Below are 15,536 nucleotides of genomic sequence, written 5' to 3'. Positions count from 1 at the left end.
ACCTTGGTACTTTGTGAATAGTGGGGATAAGACACATATATAAATACTTAGGACAATGACAAGAGGATCATGAACTAAAGAGTGGCAGAGTTGCTTGGTAGAGTGTTTATAACTAGAGCTGGGGGCAATCAAGGAAGTCTTCATGGAGGAAGTGGCATTTGCACAGGACCTGGAAAAATAGGGTAGAGGAGATGGGATCTGACTGGCTATCTGACAGTGCATTTTTCTGGATGAGAGATGTTCTCCTGCATTCAGTTAATTCTAAGCAGCCATTTATAGAGTACCTACTACATATATGCCGGGGAATGATGTCAGACATCCTATTACGAACAGGAAGGTCACCCACAACGCAGAATCATCCAGTTCAAAATGGCAGGGATGCGAAATCTGAGAAGCACTCATGAAGCCAGACCAGAAGAATCCATTTGAGGCAAAGAGAATTGTGTTGGTTGTTGACCTTGGCCCTGAACCCGCTGCACTGACAGTGAGGCCCTTCCTCACATACTCAGAATGCAGTTATATACTTAGAGAGCTGCAGCTTTATCAACCAGTGTGCGTAGCGTGTTCTGGCATAGAAGGGCACCTGCTCCAACTCCCAGCAAAGCTGGTATCCCTGCTGGTATCTTTTCAGTCAAGGAAACAGGCTCAGCATAGCAGAACAGAAAATATTAAGGTCTCTCAGAAATCTTTCCTTCTCCAGGTCCTGGGAGGTGGGAAGAGAATTGGGCACACCAGGTAAGAGATGATTTTCATGTTTAAGTCATAAAAAGGATCTAACTTTCTCCTAACTCCCTTGTTTTGGAATTCTTGCTTGGGGGACCACATCTTATTTTGAGGAAATTAAAACTAGCCCAAGCAGAGACCACATAGAGAGGAACTGAGGCCTCCAGCATTAACCGCTGGACAAGTGAGAGGTCTTTAGATTCCAGCCCCAGCCTCAGAGTCTTCCAGCTGAGTCCCCAGACACCGCACAGCAGAGACAAAGTGTATCCCCATTATGCCTTGTCTGAATTCCAGATCTACAGAATCTGTGAGTATAAAAGATGTGGGCATGAGTTTAAGCCAGTATATCTTGGAGTAACTTTTTATGCAGTCATCGTGGCACTTCCCCGGTGGCTCAGTGGTGAAGAATCCGCCTGTGGGGCAGGAGACTCAGGAGACCCAGGTTTGGTCCCTGGGTCGGGAAGATGCCCTGGAGGAGGACATGGCGACCCACTCCAGTACACTTGCCTGGAGAATACCATGGGCAGAGGAGCCTGGTGGGCTATATAGACCACGGGGTCACGAAGAGTCGGACACGACTGAAGTGACTGAACTCTGCATCATGGCTAGAACACATGGCTAGCTCCTCATCTTCTTCCATGTCAGATGTGATCATTTCCAGAGTCCTTTCTGAAACCACTCTATTCCCACAAGTGTGTCTTCGGCAGCCCCCTCTGTGTTTCCAGAGCCTGCAATGCCATTGTGACTCTTCCTTGTTTAGCCAGTATCTCTGACACATAACAGACACTCTACTAGTGAGTCAATGAATGAAAGGAAAAATGAATGATGTTCTCCTTTGTTATCCTCTAGGAGTTCTTTTCCTGTTCTGGGTCTCACTGCCAGGGAACAGTGTGGAATTAACCAATACTGACCTGTAGAGCTTTACAGAGTAATGTCATCCTTGACACATTTATTTGTGTTTTACTTGGAGTCTTCAAAACTTTTAGGACCCAATGAATGGATTTTTAAAAATCTTACCCCTGAAAAAAACTAAAAATAAATGAAGTCTCACCCCAAATCTGAAATTTCTCCAGTTTATACCGTCTCAATAAATATTATCTTCAGATACTGAATGGTTCTTGATGGTAACCTGGGTGGTCACCCTCCCACCTTCCTTTCCTTCACTCTTTACACTCAACCCTCCAATGAGTTCTATCAATTCTAATTCCAAAATACATACCAAATCTGCCCAGTTAAAAAAAAATGTTTATTTATTTGTCTGTATCAGGTCTAGTTGCAACGTGTGGGATCTAGTTCCCTGACCAGGGCGTGAACCTGGGCTCTCTGCATTGGAAGTGCAGAGTCTTAGCCACTGGACCACCAGGGAAGATGCAGGGTTTTGTTTTTTGGTTTTTTTTTTTTTGGTCCCAGTTTAAAACCATCATCTGGCTTGGATAACTGCAATGGCCTCGTATCTGGCCTTTCACCTCCCACCCAGTTAGTGCTTTCTGCTTTACACAGAAAGCAGTGTGATTTCTCTTTACAAAGCAGTGATTTAATGTTTTGCACAAATAATACATACTTTATAAAATGTTAGGAGATTTGAAAAGATGTACTCAAAAGAGAGCAAGAAATCACCCCTTGGAATAATCACAGTAAACATGTAGTGAGCATTCTTCCAGACGATGCAGTAGGTGTATTTATTTGGCCTACTGGAACAAGGATGCAAGACGAAACTAACCTCATTCTTTTTTAAATGCACGAGTCTACCCAACCAGAACATGATTTACATGAAAGGAAGCAGCTTGCCTTTGTTCCCTGATATGTCCCCAGAGCCAGATAAGGGCCTGGCATAGAAAAGGTCCTCAATAAATATTTGTTGAATAAATTATTACTATGCAAATATTATCCATGGCACAATCAAATTTTTTTTTTTTAAGGTTTACATTTTCTTATTTATTTGGCTGCATTGGGCCTTAGTTGCAGTACACTGGATCTTTGTTACGTCATATAGAAGCTTTTCCTTGTTTCTAAGTTGTGCCCAGGCTCTGAACTGCACAGGCTGGTACTTGCGGCACAAGGACTTAGTTGCCCGGTAGCATGTGGGATCTTTTTTTTTTTCTTTTTTTTTTTTCTTTTTCAGTGGGTTTTGTCATACATTGATATGAATCAGCCATAGAGTTACACGTATTCCCCATCCCGATCCCCCCTCCCACCTCCCTCTCCACCCGACTCCTCTGGGTCTTCCCAGCCCACCAGGCCTGAGCACTTGACTCATGCATCCCACCTGGGCTGGTGATCTGTTTCACCATAGATAATATAGCATGTGGGATCTTAGTTCCCTGATCAGGGATTGAACCCACGTCCTCTCCTTCGCAAGGTAGATTCTCAACCATTTTACCCCCAGGCAAGTCCCACAGCCAATTTTTATATTTGATACTTTTCATCTCATGGAGAGTTAAGTGTTTTTTTCCATGGAGTTTTAACTGCCTCCCCTTCACTTGTGTTGTCTGCCTTGACTGTATTCTTCCCTTCCTCAGCTTCCCCAGCATTGTGTGAAATCCCTGGAACATCCTATCCCCCAGAAACCCCTCATTCCTCCCTCCTGTTTCAACCTGGAATGATTCTCTTTAGGCTCGAGGGGATGGGGGACACAATTCCATCCTGAAATTCCCCATCTGAATTCCATGCCTTCCTTTCTCTGGGGTTAATTCCTTGTTTGGATAGAGAACAGAAAGCTCCGGAAACATCCTAAGAAACTGTTTGGAGTGGGAAGGCATCCCTAGGTTTTCCTGGGGAAAGAGCGCTGACCTTTGCTTGTCCCTGGAACTCACCCCAGGCCCCCTCTTCACTGTTCTGTCTGCTCCCTTCCTGGTCCTTCCACTCGCCATGCTTGTCTCTCTCTCGGGCCTTTGCACTTGCTCTTCTTCCTGAATGCTCTTCATCAGGCTCATCGCAGGGGTACCCGTCTCATCCTTCAGTCCTCAGTCTCCATGTTCCCTTCTTAAAAAGCCCTTCTCAGACCACTCTTCCTAACGGAGACCTTTCTCTCTACCCCGTCTCTCTCTCTCACCTCCCTCCATTGATTTCCTTTGTAGATTGGATTCTAACTGGCAAGAACATTGTCAGTCTGTGTCTTGCTGGCTCATTGGATGTCTCCCACCCTAGAATATCAGCTCCATGTCGCTCCTGTTCACTACTGTATCCCCATGCTGGATATGGGGCCAGATAAGTAGCAGATACTTAGAACTGTTTGCCAAATGGATGGATGAACACTGCTGCTCTGTGACTTGTTAGACAAGCTTTCTGTAGGATGAGGATGATAGTGGTAGCCGCCACATAATGTGTAGTAAAAGTTAGATAAAATAAGGAATACATTTAAAGAAATGGTTGTCTGCACATAGTAAGATTCAACAATTATTCTTTTCTTTCTCTGTTTCTGAGTTCTAGGCTTAACTCTGACCCTGCTTGGGCAAACTTGAGCAGAACCTCTTGGGCTGTCAGAGTTTATTGAGTGCCTACACACTGGTCTAGTGCTGGAAATATGGTGATAAGCAAAATATAAGTCCCTGCTCTTTGGGGACTTAGATTCCAAGTTGTCTGATGGTCTAAACACTTTCTCTGATATCCTGTGTCACTTAGGAACTGGAATTACCTGGCTAGGTTTTGTCTGGAGGAGGGATGAGGACTGGCTTTCCCTGATGGTTTGGCAGATCTCCTCCGACTGTGCATGTTTGAAAGTGAGTTTGCTAGATATGGCATGAGATCTGAAGTTATCCCCTCTGAGAGCATATGAGAACTGGGAGAGTTGGCTGACTGCCAGCAGAGCCTTCTGCCCAGAGGGCCTTGAGAGGGGCAGGGGGAGGAGAAAAAAAACAGGTGGCAAAAACATCCCCGGGACCCCACCTGCCTGGGGCCAGCATTTCTTCTGACTTGCAAACCTTTCTCTATCCTTCCAAAAATGAGTGCTGTCCCAGTTCACCACAGGTGATAAAAACTGATATCTCCACATCCTCACTCATTCTTGCTTGGCCTTGGGTTTCAGCTCAGTGCCCTGATCCAGAGCCGAACACTTAACTTCTGGCCAGGTGGTGACTTCAGCTCTGGGGAAAAGCAAGTCCGTGGTGTTTGCTTGGATTGATTGATAAGAGAAATTACTGAGGATGTTCCTCTTTGACATTTGCCAGGGGCGAAGTTTCATGTAAGTGGGGTGGGTTGGTGGATGTGAAATAGCAGTTTGTCCCAGGAGACTGATTATGGGGCCAGAATCTGAATCCCAGGTCTGGAATGCAATCTAATACATGGCCTTGAACATAATGTAGATTGAGTTCATAAGATACTCAGCAAATTAATCGATCAGTAATTCTAAAGTGTTTTTGATAATAAACACAAAACATGTGGATTATTGAAGTAATATGGTAAATAGTGAAACTTCCAGTGGACAGAACAAAAGAGGGTGGCTTTATTTGCTGAGGAAGCATCCCTGCAGGATCCTTTGGGGACATGTGTGATAGTGCTTGGTCCTTGATCTGACAGATGTGGAAAGCCTCAGGCAGAGGACTCTCACCCTACAAAAAAATTGCTAATGGAGTCTGGTTGAGAGGACAAGTGGAGAGAAGCATAGGATATATCTGAAATATCACTCCGAGAGAGTCGTTCTTGTTGAATTTCTGTTAGGGCTTCCCAAGCGGCTCAGTGGGTAAAGAATCTGCCTGCAATGCAGGAGGCACAGGAGATGGGGGTTTGACCCCTGGGTCAGGAAGATCCCCTGGAGAGGGGCAACCTACTTCAGTATTCTTGCCTGAAGAATCCCATGGACAGAGCTACGTCCCTGGCAGGCTACTGTCATAGAGTCGGACCCAACTGAGCGACTGAGCCTGCATGCAACAATAGCCCTTAAAGGCTACTAATATAGTAGAAACATGTAAACTGTGGACTTAGATACGTTTTCAAAGAACAATTTTTAAAAAAAGCTAAAGTCATAATTCTCATACAAATCTATGCTGAGTATGTGTTAAAGATTAATTAGAGAGGTGGGGTCCTAAGGCAATATAGCTGATGTCTTTATAAGAAGAGAAAGGAACCCCAGGGGTATATGCATACAGAGAAAAGACCATGTGAGGTAGCAAGAGGACTGTCGTCTACAGGGCATGGAGGAAACCACCCCACTGGCACCATGATCTTGGATATCTGGCATCTAGAACTGTGAGAAAATAAATTTCTGTTGTGGAAGTACCCAGTGTATGGTATTCTGTTATGGCAGCCCTAGAGAAAGATAAGAGAGAACATGCAGGAAAGCAAAGCTGGTTTCAAAGAGGATGGAAGAGATGGAGGTGAATGATCAGTGACAATGAGAGTACCAGGGCCCAGGAGCTGATCTGGGTGCCTCCCCTCACAGCTGCAGGCAGGGCAGAGGAGTGGCTTGTCTTTTTTTTTTTTTTTTTTAATAATTTTATTTATTTTTGTCTGTGCTGGGTCTCCGTTGCTGTGGGGCAGCTACTCTAATTGTGGTGCACGGGCTTCTCACTGCGGTGGTTTCTCTTGTGGTGCACAGGCTCTGGGGCACGCAGGCTTCAGTAGTCGTGTCTCCTGGGCTCTGAAGCACAGGCTCAGTAGTCGTGATCACGGGCTTAGTTGCTCTGCAGCACATGGGATCCTCCTGGATCAGGGATCAAGCCCATATCTCCTGTATCGGCAGACGGATTCCTTACCGCTGAGCCACCAGGGAAGCCCCAGGAGTGGGTAGTCTTGACAAGGCTTTGGAGAGGGGCGGGGAGCAGCTGGCTGCCCCCCCTTCTTTACCCTTGGCCATCACGATATTGCCCTCTCTTTCCCCTCTAACCTGATGCCGTCGTCAACCCCTCACTGCTTTCTGCAAGGATTTCGGCCCTGCTGTGCTCCTCTCTCTCCTCTGCCTTATTCAGTCAAGAGTACATAGCTCAGTTGGTAAAGAAATCTGCCTGCAATGCAGGAGACCCTGGTTCAATCCCTGGGTCGGGAAGATCCTCTGGAGAAGGGATAGGCTACCTACTCCAGTATTCGTGGGTTTCCCTTGTGACTCAGCTGGTAAAGAATCTGCCTGCAATGTGGGAGACCTGGGTTCGACCCCTGGGTTGGGAAGATCCCCTGGAGAAGGGAAAGGCTACCCACTCCAGTAATCTCTCCTGGAGAATTCCATGAACTGTATAGCCCATGGGGTTGCAAAGAGTCGGACACGACTGAACGACTTTCACTTTCAAAGTAGGGGGTAGCAATTCCATATGGACCTGTAACTGGCATCTTTGTTGCTATCCTTCCATTGGTTTTCAGAGGTGAGCTGGTTGACCAACTGAATTGAATGCATGTGTGTGTATTGGTTTTCACTTTTTAAAATTTTTAAAAATTTTTATTGGCATCTAGTTGACTAACAGTGTTGTGTTTCAGGCATGCAGCAAAGTAAGTCAGTTATACATATACTTATATCCACTCTTTTTTAGATTATTTTCCCATTTAGGCCATTAAGGAGTATTAAGTAGAGTTCCCTGTGTTATATAGTTGGTCTTATTAGTTATCTATTTTATATATACTGGTATATATATGTCAGTCCCAATCTTCCAGTCCCACACGCACATGTGTGTATTATTAACGTATTTAATACCTTGGTGTACGGGTTGAGGGGAAAGGGGCTTTTGTGGTCCCAGGCCCCCTCCCTGAATGAGGCGACAGAGGATTACCTAGGAAGCCATTCTGAGGTTAGCCCAGATCCCTCCGTGGGACGCTATGTGCTCAGTCACTCAGTCGTGTCTGACTCTTTGCAACCCATGGACTGTGGCCCACCAGGCTCCTCCGTCCATGGGATTCTCCAGGCAAGGATACTGGGGTGGGCTGCTGTTTCCTTCCGCAGGATGCCATAGGACTCTGTTGTCCAGCATAGGAAGCTCAGAGCCCTGGGACTGCGGTTACAATGGGGTTTCTTTTTTCTTTTTCAAACTGCTAAAATGCGTGGTGATGTTTTTTGGTGGGGGAGGGGACAGTGGTTCAGAACTGGTTCATCCTGAAGTGTCCCATCTGGGGGGACAACTGCTCCCCATTAGCTGAGTATAGAACACTAGCAGGGGTAGCCTGGGCTCGAGGCTCTCTTTGGAGTGAAATGAAACCGCCTCTCCAGGAAAGGAGAATTAAGTCAGAGCATTTGGGTGGTGCCTTTTCTCCAGGCCCTTTCAGCTCCGTCTTTGATTCCGCAATGCCTGGCTGCCTGGGTGAAAGCCATACAAACTATTAACAATATAAACAGGCTATTAATTATAGGAAGAATTGTAAATTATTAGTGAAGCACGCTGTGTGGACTGTGACTTATCCGTAAGGTTATATGCTGCTCAGGTCTGTAGGGAGGCCCTGGAAGATGGGGTGTGCAGGTCAAGGGCACAGTGACCAGTCCTTGATCCATGGCACCATTTGCTGACCCTGGGCAAGAAGACCCTTAAATCCTCTTGGATTTCATTTTCCTCACAAGTGAAATGGTAAGAATCATGTACTAGAATTTTTTTTTAAAGAAGTGAGAGTGGGGAGAAGGAAATAGCAACCCACTCCAGTTTTCTTGCCTAGGAAATCCTATGGACAGAGGAGCCTGGTGGGCTACAGTCCATGAGGTCGAAAAGAGTTGGACATGACTTCGTTACTAAATGGCAGCACAGTTGCTTTATAATGTTGTGTTAGTTTCCACTGTATAGCAAACTGAATCAGCTATATATATACACACACACATATCGCCCCTCTTTTTTGGATTTTCTTCCAATTTAGGTCACCACAGAGCGCTGAGTAGAGAGTCCCCTGTATTATACAGTAGGTTCTCGTTAGTTATCTATTTTATACATAATATCTACAGTGTATATGTGTCCATCCAAACCTCCCAATTCCTTCCACCTTGCCCTTCCCCTTTTGCTATCCATACATTTGTTCTCTACATCTGTGTCTCTACTTCTGGTTTGCAAATAAAATCACCTATCAGTTCAGTTCAATTGCTCAGTCGTGTCCAACTCTTTGCAACCCCATTAATCGCAGCACGCTAGGCCTCCCTGTCCATCACCAACTCCCAGAGTGTACTCAGACTCATGTCCATGGAGTTGATGATGCCATCCAGCCATCTCATCCTCTGTCGTCCTCTTTTTCTCCTGCCCCCAATCCCTCCCAGCATCAGGGTCTTTTCCAATGAGTCAGCTCTTCGCATGAGGTGGCCAAAGTATTGGAGTTTCAGCTTCAGCATCAGTCCTTCCAATGAACACCCAGGACTGATTTCCTTTAGGATGGACTGGTTGGGTCTCCTTGCAGCCCAAGGGACTTTCAAGAGCCTTCTCCAACACCACAGTTCAAAAGCATCAATTTTTCAGTGCTCATTTTTTTGGGCTTCAAAATCACTGTAGATGGTGATTGCAGCCATGAAATTAGAAGATGCTTACTCCTTGGAAGGAAAGTTATGACCAACCTAGATAGCATATTAAAAAGCAGAGACATTACTTTGCCAACAAGGGTCCATGTAGTCAAGGCTATGGTTTTTCCAGTGGTCATGTATGGATGTGAGAGTTGGACTGTGAAGAAAATCATCTATACCCCACCCCCCCAAAAAAAAAGTGAAAATCGCATGAGCAGTGATTTTCTAGCAGGGAATTCAGGCTCATTTCTGGTAAAAATGGTGCAGCTGGGTGACCCAGTATTCACCATTGAATGAATGTTTAATGAAGCCCCACTGTATGCCAGCACTGTTCTAGGGGCTGATGATACAACAGCGAGCAAAACAAGCAGAAATCTCTTTCATCTTGTATTGTGTTGAGACTGATGATAAGGGAAATAAGTTAAATGATGTGTTAGTTGGTGATAGGTGGTATGGAGAAAAATAAAGCAAGGAAGAAGGAGGGGAAGTGTAGTGGCCAGGCCCAAAGGCCCCCAAGAATCCCCTCAGGCATTCATACTCTTGTGTGGTTCCCTCCACAGTGTTGCACATTGTACCAGGGTTAGTCTGTGTGACCCATAGGATATGGCAGGAGTGATGGAATGTCATGTCAGGTTAGGTTTTAGAAGATGACGGCTTCCTTCTTGGGCTCGCTCCCTGGTCTCTCCCTCTAGGGGAAGCTGGTTGCCATACTGTGGGGATAGTCAGGCAGCCTATGATGAGGTCCACATGTAAGGAGCTGAGGTACCCAGTCAGAAGCTGGTGAGGAAAGGGACTTGCCAACAGACTTAAACCTCATGAGAGACTCGGAACCAGAGCTTGGAGGAAGCCCTGTTTTCATGTTCTGGAGTTGAGGATGTACTTTCTGCATGGCTACCATCACTAGGCCCTGTGCTAAGTACTTTGTTATCATTTATAATTATCTCACCTAATTCTCCTAACAGCCTTTATGTGGTACGCTATTATTATATCCACTTTACAGATCGAGGCTCAGAGGCTAATTCATTACTGCCCAAATCCTTCAGCTAGGACATATCTGAGCTGGGACTCACACTTCGATCTCTAAGCTGCCATGATATTCCTCCCCTCCTTTGCTCTTTTCAGACAAGGCTTGTGATGCAACACTGATGCACTTTCCCCTTCCTTGTCCTCCAAGTCATTCCTAAATATTGACATTTATTGAGCTCTGTGACCCCCAGGCCATACTTGTCCCTCTATTTCACCTGGAATATCAAAGGGCAGCTCAAATAGTCCAAGGATGATAGTTTATCCCACTCCAGGGTCATAGTTCTGGAATCTTGTAAGAACATTTAACTGGAGATGTACCCTCTTGATAAAGTTTAAGTGCATGTTGGTGGTGGTTTAGTCGCTAAGTTGTGTCCGACTCTTGGGACTCCATGGACTGTAGTCTGCAAGGTTCCTCTATCCCTGGGATTTTCTAGGCAAGAATACTGGAGTGGGTTGCCATTTCCTTCTCCAGAGGATTTTCCCAACCTGGGGATCAAATCCGGGTCTCTTGCAGTGCAGGCAGATTCTTTACCAACTGAGCTACCATGGAAGTGCACGATACAATATTGTTAATTACAATCACAGCAGGTCTCTAGAGCTTATTTATCTTGTGTAGCTGGCACTATATACCTGTTGAATAGTGACTCCCCACTTCCTCCTTACAGGTCAGGTTTGTCTCTAGCCTCTTTTGTCCCCTACAAAGGATATAGACTTCTTGTTTTGTGTTGTTTAATTTCCAAGTCGTGTACAATTCTTTTGCGACCTCATGGACTATAGCTCACCAGGCTCTTCTGTCCGTGGATTTCCCAAGCAAGAATACTGGAGTGGGTTGCCATTTCCTTCTCCAGAGGGTCTTCCCAACCCAAGGATCAAACCCAAGTGTCTTGCATTGGCAGGCAGATTCTTTCACTGCTGAACCACCAGGGAAGCCTTCATTCTGGAACTCGATCTCTGGTGCCATTGGTTGCCTCTTGTTTCTTACTGTTTTTATGTAGTTTTCTTTTGTATGATACGTAACTAATTATTAAGATAATGAGAGGTGGGATCTCTCACTTCTCGGGTCTTTGATCCACAGATTATGGGGTATATTGGTCTTCCTGTTGGGAAAACAGATTTCAATATAGGACACATACCCAAATGCCGTTAAGAGCCAGGCAGCCCCTGGAATCGAGCAGCAGGCCCCATGGAGCACACAGCCCCCTTGGTCTGCCTTTCTATTTCCTGTTCCGCTGGAGACACAAAGATAAGCGCTATTTCACTTCTTTTAACACTGATGTGAAAGTCCCACAATACGAGCAGGATGATAAGCAGCAACTGTCATGGGTTCTGTGCTGTGGTGATAAGTGGGGCGGGCCAGGGAGGACTGTGGAATGCTGAGAAAATGCTTTCATAAAGTGTGGCTGCAACTCAGAACGGCTGAATAATGTCCCATGGGAATGCAGGTCTACTGTGCACAGATATTCCAACAGACAATAGCAGTCTGGGTGACTTGGGTGTATGAAATTAATGACCTTTTTTGTTTTTTGAAGTATTGCTGATTTACAATATTGTGTTATGTTAGTTTCAGGTGTACAACAAAGTGATTCAATTATATATGTAGTTTTTCAGATTGTTTTCCATTATAGATTATTACAAGATATTGAATATAGTTCCCTGTGCTATACAGTAAGTCCTTGTTGTTTATATTATGTATAGTAGTGTGTATCTGTTAATCCCACACTCCTAATTTATCCCCACTGCCCTTTCTCCTTTGGTAATCACAGGTTTGTTTTCTATGAAAATTGACTGATTTTTTTATTATTGAAAAATAATTAAAAAATACTTTCAGGCCAGTATAGTGCAAGTCAAACAAAACATTTGTGGGCTCATTTGGGGTCCTAAATCTTGGCTGCACATTAGGATCACGTGGGGAGCCTTTAAAAGTGCTGATACCAAATCACACTCTTGAGTCAATTAAGTCAGCCTGTTGGGAAGCAGGATGAATCATCAGTGTCTTTTTAAAATGTCCCAGGTGATTTCAAAGTGCAGTTAAGGTTGAGAGCTACGAGGCCTGATGACCATCGGTGTGTGACCTCTGATTTCTAAGGGCCTGTTTCAGCAGGAGCTGTGGGTTCCCTACCCTACCCGGGCTTTTTCTAATGTTAGTTGGCAGGGGTGCCAGGTGCCCCGGGCGAGGCCTCCACAGGAAGGCATCAAGTGCCCTCCCTTTCGGTTTCTCTTGAGGTCTCCAACTCTGTCATGAAATGTGGGTTCTCATGGTGATGGCAGAAGCGGTTCCTGAGAAGCTCACGTGTTGTTTCACTTTAAACGGTAGCAAAGGCTCGTTTCATGGTGCACGCTGTCTGATTTAACATCTTGTCCTGGATACAAGGGCTTCCCTGGTGGCTCAGACGGTGAAGAATCCACCTGCAACTGAGATCCAGGTTCAATTCCTGGTTTGGGAAGGTCCCCTGGAGAAGGGAATGGCAACCCATTCCAGTATTCTTGCCTGGAGAATCCCATGGACAGAGGAGCCTGGTAGGCTACAGTCCGTGGGGTCACAAAGAGTCAGACATGACTGAGTGTCTTACTACACACACACACACACCTGGGTAGAATTTCTTTCTTTTTCGTTTGCTCTTTTTCTTTTGGCCGCACTGTGTAGCACGTGGGATCTTCGTTCCCAGACCAGGGATCCAGCCTGTGCCTGCTGCCCCGGAAGGCAGCATCTTAACTCCTGGACTCCTGGAGAAGTCCCATGGGTGCAGTTTCTTTTTCAGTCACCTGGGTACACTGTCTCTGTGTTATATGATAATGACTAGACGTCATGCACCTCCCGTCACCTTGCAACTATGTGACAACGCCCATTGGCTAGGTATACACACAAAATCATCTTCCAGGTCTTCAGACTGAGTGCAGCAGGTGTCCCCAGGTACCATGGGTTGATGGTGGTGTTGACCATGGTGGGCAAATAGCAGCGTCTGATATTCCTTCCCCATCCTCGGGTGGTGGTAGTTCTCACAGTCGCATCTTTGATTCTGTTGTCTCATCTCTCTTGGGTCACACACATTGGCTTGCACTCTCACACCTCTTAAATCTGTGCCACCAATTCTTAGTCTTTGCTGAGTTCCAAGCCCATATTTTCAACAATCTATTAGACGCTTTCACCTGTAATGTCTTATAGGAACTGTGGCCTCAAAGTGATCGATCCTGAATTTATTATTATTTTCAATAAATGTGTTACTCTATCTCTCTCCATTTGCTTTTTTTCTAAAGGAATTTGCTGAAACGACACACAAGAGAAGAACAGATAAACCAGAACTAAGGAGAGGAGCCCAGGACACTTGTGGATTCAGAGCCTCAGATACACATGGACAGCCTTTCAGGACGCTGTCTTTGGATGACTTATTCACAACTACCTCCAGTACACATGTGTTTCTGCTCAGATTCAGATTCCTGAGCAAGATGAGCTGATTGGTGTTTCTTTGGTCATGTGCCACCCCTGACTTTAACTCAGGTAGATGGAGCCTGTGGTTGAAAACCCACCAGAATCAGATAAAACAGGCTGGGTGCAGTCCTGTGGAGTGCTGTTCCTAGGAGAAGGGGAAGAACTTCTAAGGAACGGAAAAAGGATTTTATAAAAATCATCCTCATCTTATTGATTTAAACATTATGCAGGTAGCAAGTGAGCAAATCACTTGTGAAAAACCAAATGATGAAGAGTATAGAATAATAGCTTACTTCTTATCTCACTCTCACCCCCCAGAGGTAAGTACTATCAGTATATGGTATCTTTTTATAGATTTTTTTTGGTACATTTAGCTATTGTAAATTTATCTGTAAGCTTATATGTATATACACAATAGTTTAACTATTTTAAAATGAATATGATGTACTGCCTTCACTTAATTTACAGACCTTTACCATTTTAAAACTTACAGCTCTACTTCATATCTATTTTAACAAGTAATTCATGGTCAGCATTAATTTAAGCAGTTCAGAAGTTAATGAAAAATAAAAATTTCCTTTCTTCTAATCCACATTTTCGTAAATTCCTAGTGCCATTCCCCAGAAGTAACCACTGGCAAGTTTCTTTTATATCAGAAGAAATACTGTAAGGTAAACAAGCAGGGCCTCCTAGGACTGCTCCCTTTCTGTAGACTAATGTTATAATGTCAATTACCATGTTTATCAGCCCATTTCCATAAGTAGAGCAAAACCAATAGTGTCAATGGATAGATGATTGCCAAGATTTTTGTTAAGAAATGTAGTATTTGTTAAGTTACTGTCAGTAAACTTTCTCCATCTTCTAACTTCCTGACTCCCCAAATATATCTTTTTCGTGTAACAGGGCCCAGGTCAATTTTTAAATCAACATTTTATAGATATCCTTGTTGCTTATAAATCTGACATAGAAACCGGTGTTCAGAGATCTTCGTTCTGCTAGTAGGAAGGAAATAAACTAGAACTGGCTTATCAAAATCCAGTTAGATAAGTATCTCTCTTTGGACCAGAACATGCAGTATTACATGAACATATCTTAGGGAGAAGGACATTTGCGGGATTTTTCTGTTTGAATTCTGGGATAATTGTTTGTTCTGATAAAATATTTTACAGATAGAGTGGACATTGGGTTTGACTGCTACAACCTTCTCATACTGTCGACCATTTGGAAACAGCTACATCAGCTGTAAAGAGGAGCATCAGCTGGTGAGATGTCTGGTAAGCAATTTTGGGAGCGAAAGCTTGTGTTGATTGCCGTCAGCTGGGCATATGAGGCAGGGCAGTTCTTAGCTCTTCACTGAGCTGCACGCAGGACATTCTGGACACCCTGTGGCCTGTTGCTCTGGATCTTTTTTAATCTAATGAAAGGAATTCTGAGAATGCAGAGGGATCGCCATCCCCCTAGGCGTGCTAAGAACTCCTCTGCTTCTTGAGATCATGAGAAGCAGAAGTAAAGTGGAGAAAAGTAAAAAGTGTAATTATTCTTTTTTTTAATTTAATTAATCTATGGGTCTTTAATCAATTGCTGGGTCTTCATTGCTGTGCACAGACTATCTCTGGTGGTGGCGTGCAGGCATCTCACTGCAGTGGCTTCTTTTGTTGAGGAGCACAGGCTCTAGAGCACCCGGGCTTCAGTAGTCACTGCTGGGAGGATCTTTCATTGTGGTATGTAGGCTCTAGAGCACAAGCTCAGGCTTGGTTGCCTCTTGGCGTATAGGATCTTAGTTCCCTGACCAGGGATCAAACCCTTGTTCCCTGCAGGTCGATTCTTAACCACTGCACCAACAGGGAAGTCCAGAAGTATAATTATTCTGTGCTGGCTCTGGGACAGCTAAATACCCTTGCTATGTTCTTCTTGAGGGAATTTGGTTTTCCCTTTTGTGGCAGTTGGGCTCCTCTTGTTATCAACACTAGGTCT

The 15,536-nt window shown here is 44.7% G+C and overlaps 1 long non-coding RNA gene and 1 other non-coding gene across 4 annotated transcripts in view; one reads left to right on the top strand and one right to left on the bottom strand.

Annotated features, from left to right (window-relative positions):
• Positions 1 to 15,536, top strand: part of LOC136148601 (uncharacterized) — a 124,318-nt gene that overhangs the window by 58,070 nt on the left and 50,712 nt on the right. For all 3 annotated transcript variants that reach the window (XR_010659527.1, XR_010659525.1, XR_010659526.1), the window contains exons 2-3: positions 13,391 to 13,882; positions 14,732 to 14,836. This is a non-coding gene — a long non-coding RNA (uncharacterized lncRNA). The remainder of the gene's footprint in view (positions 1 to 13,390; positions 13,883 to 14,731; positions 14,837 to 15,536) is intronic.
• Positions 2,017 to 2,089, bottom strand: TRNAG-UCC (transfer RNA glycine (anticodon UCC)). The gene has a single exon. It is a non-coding gene; the product is annotated as a tRNA-Gly (tRNA).

Source organism: Muntiacus reevesi, chromosome 17 (genome assembly GCF_963930625.1).
Source record: "Muntiacus reevesi chromosome 17, mMunRee1.1, whole genome shotgun sequence".
In the NCBI taxonomy this organism is placed as follows: Eukaryota; Metazoa; Chordata; class Mammalia; order Artiodactyla; family Cervidae; genus Muntiacus; species Muntiacus reevesi.
The sequence above is the reverse complement of the archived record's forward strand: the minus strand, read 5'-3'. Positions and strand labels throughout refer to the sequence as shown.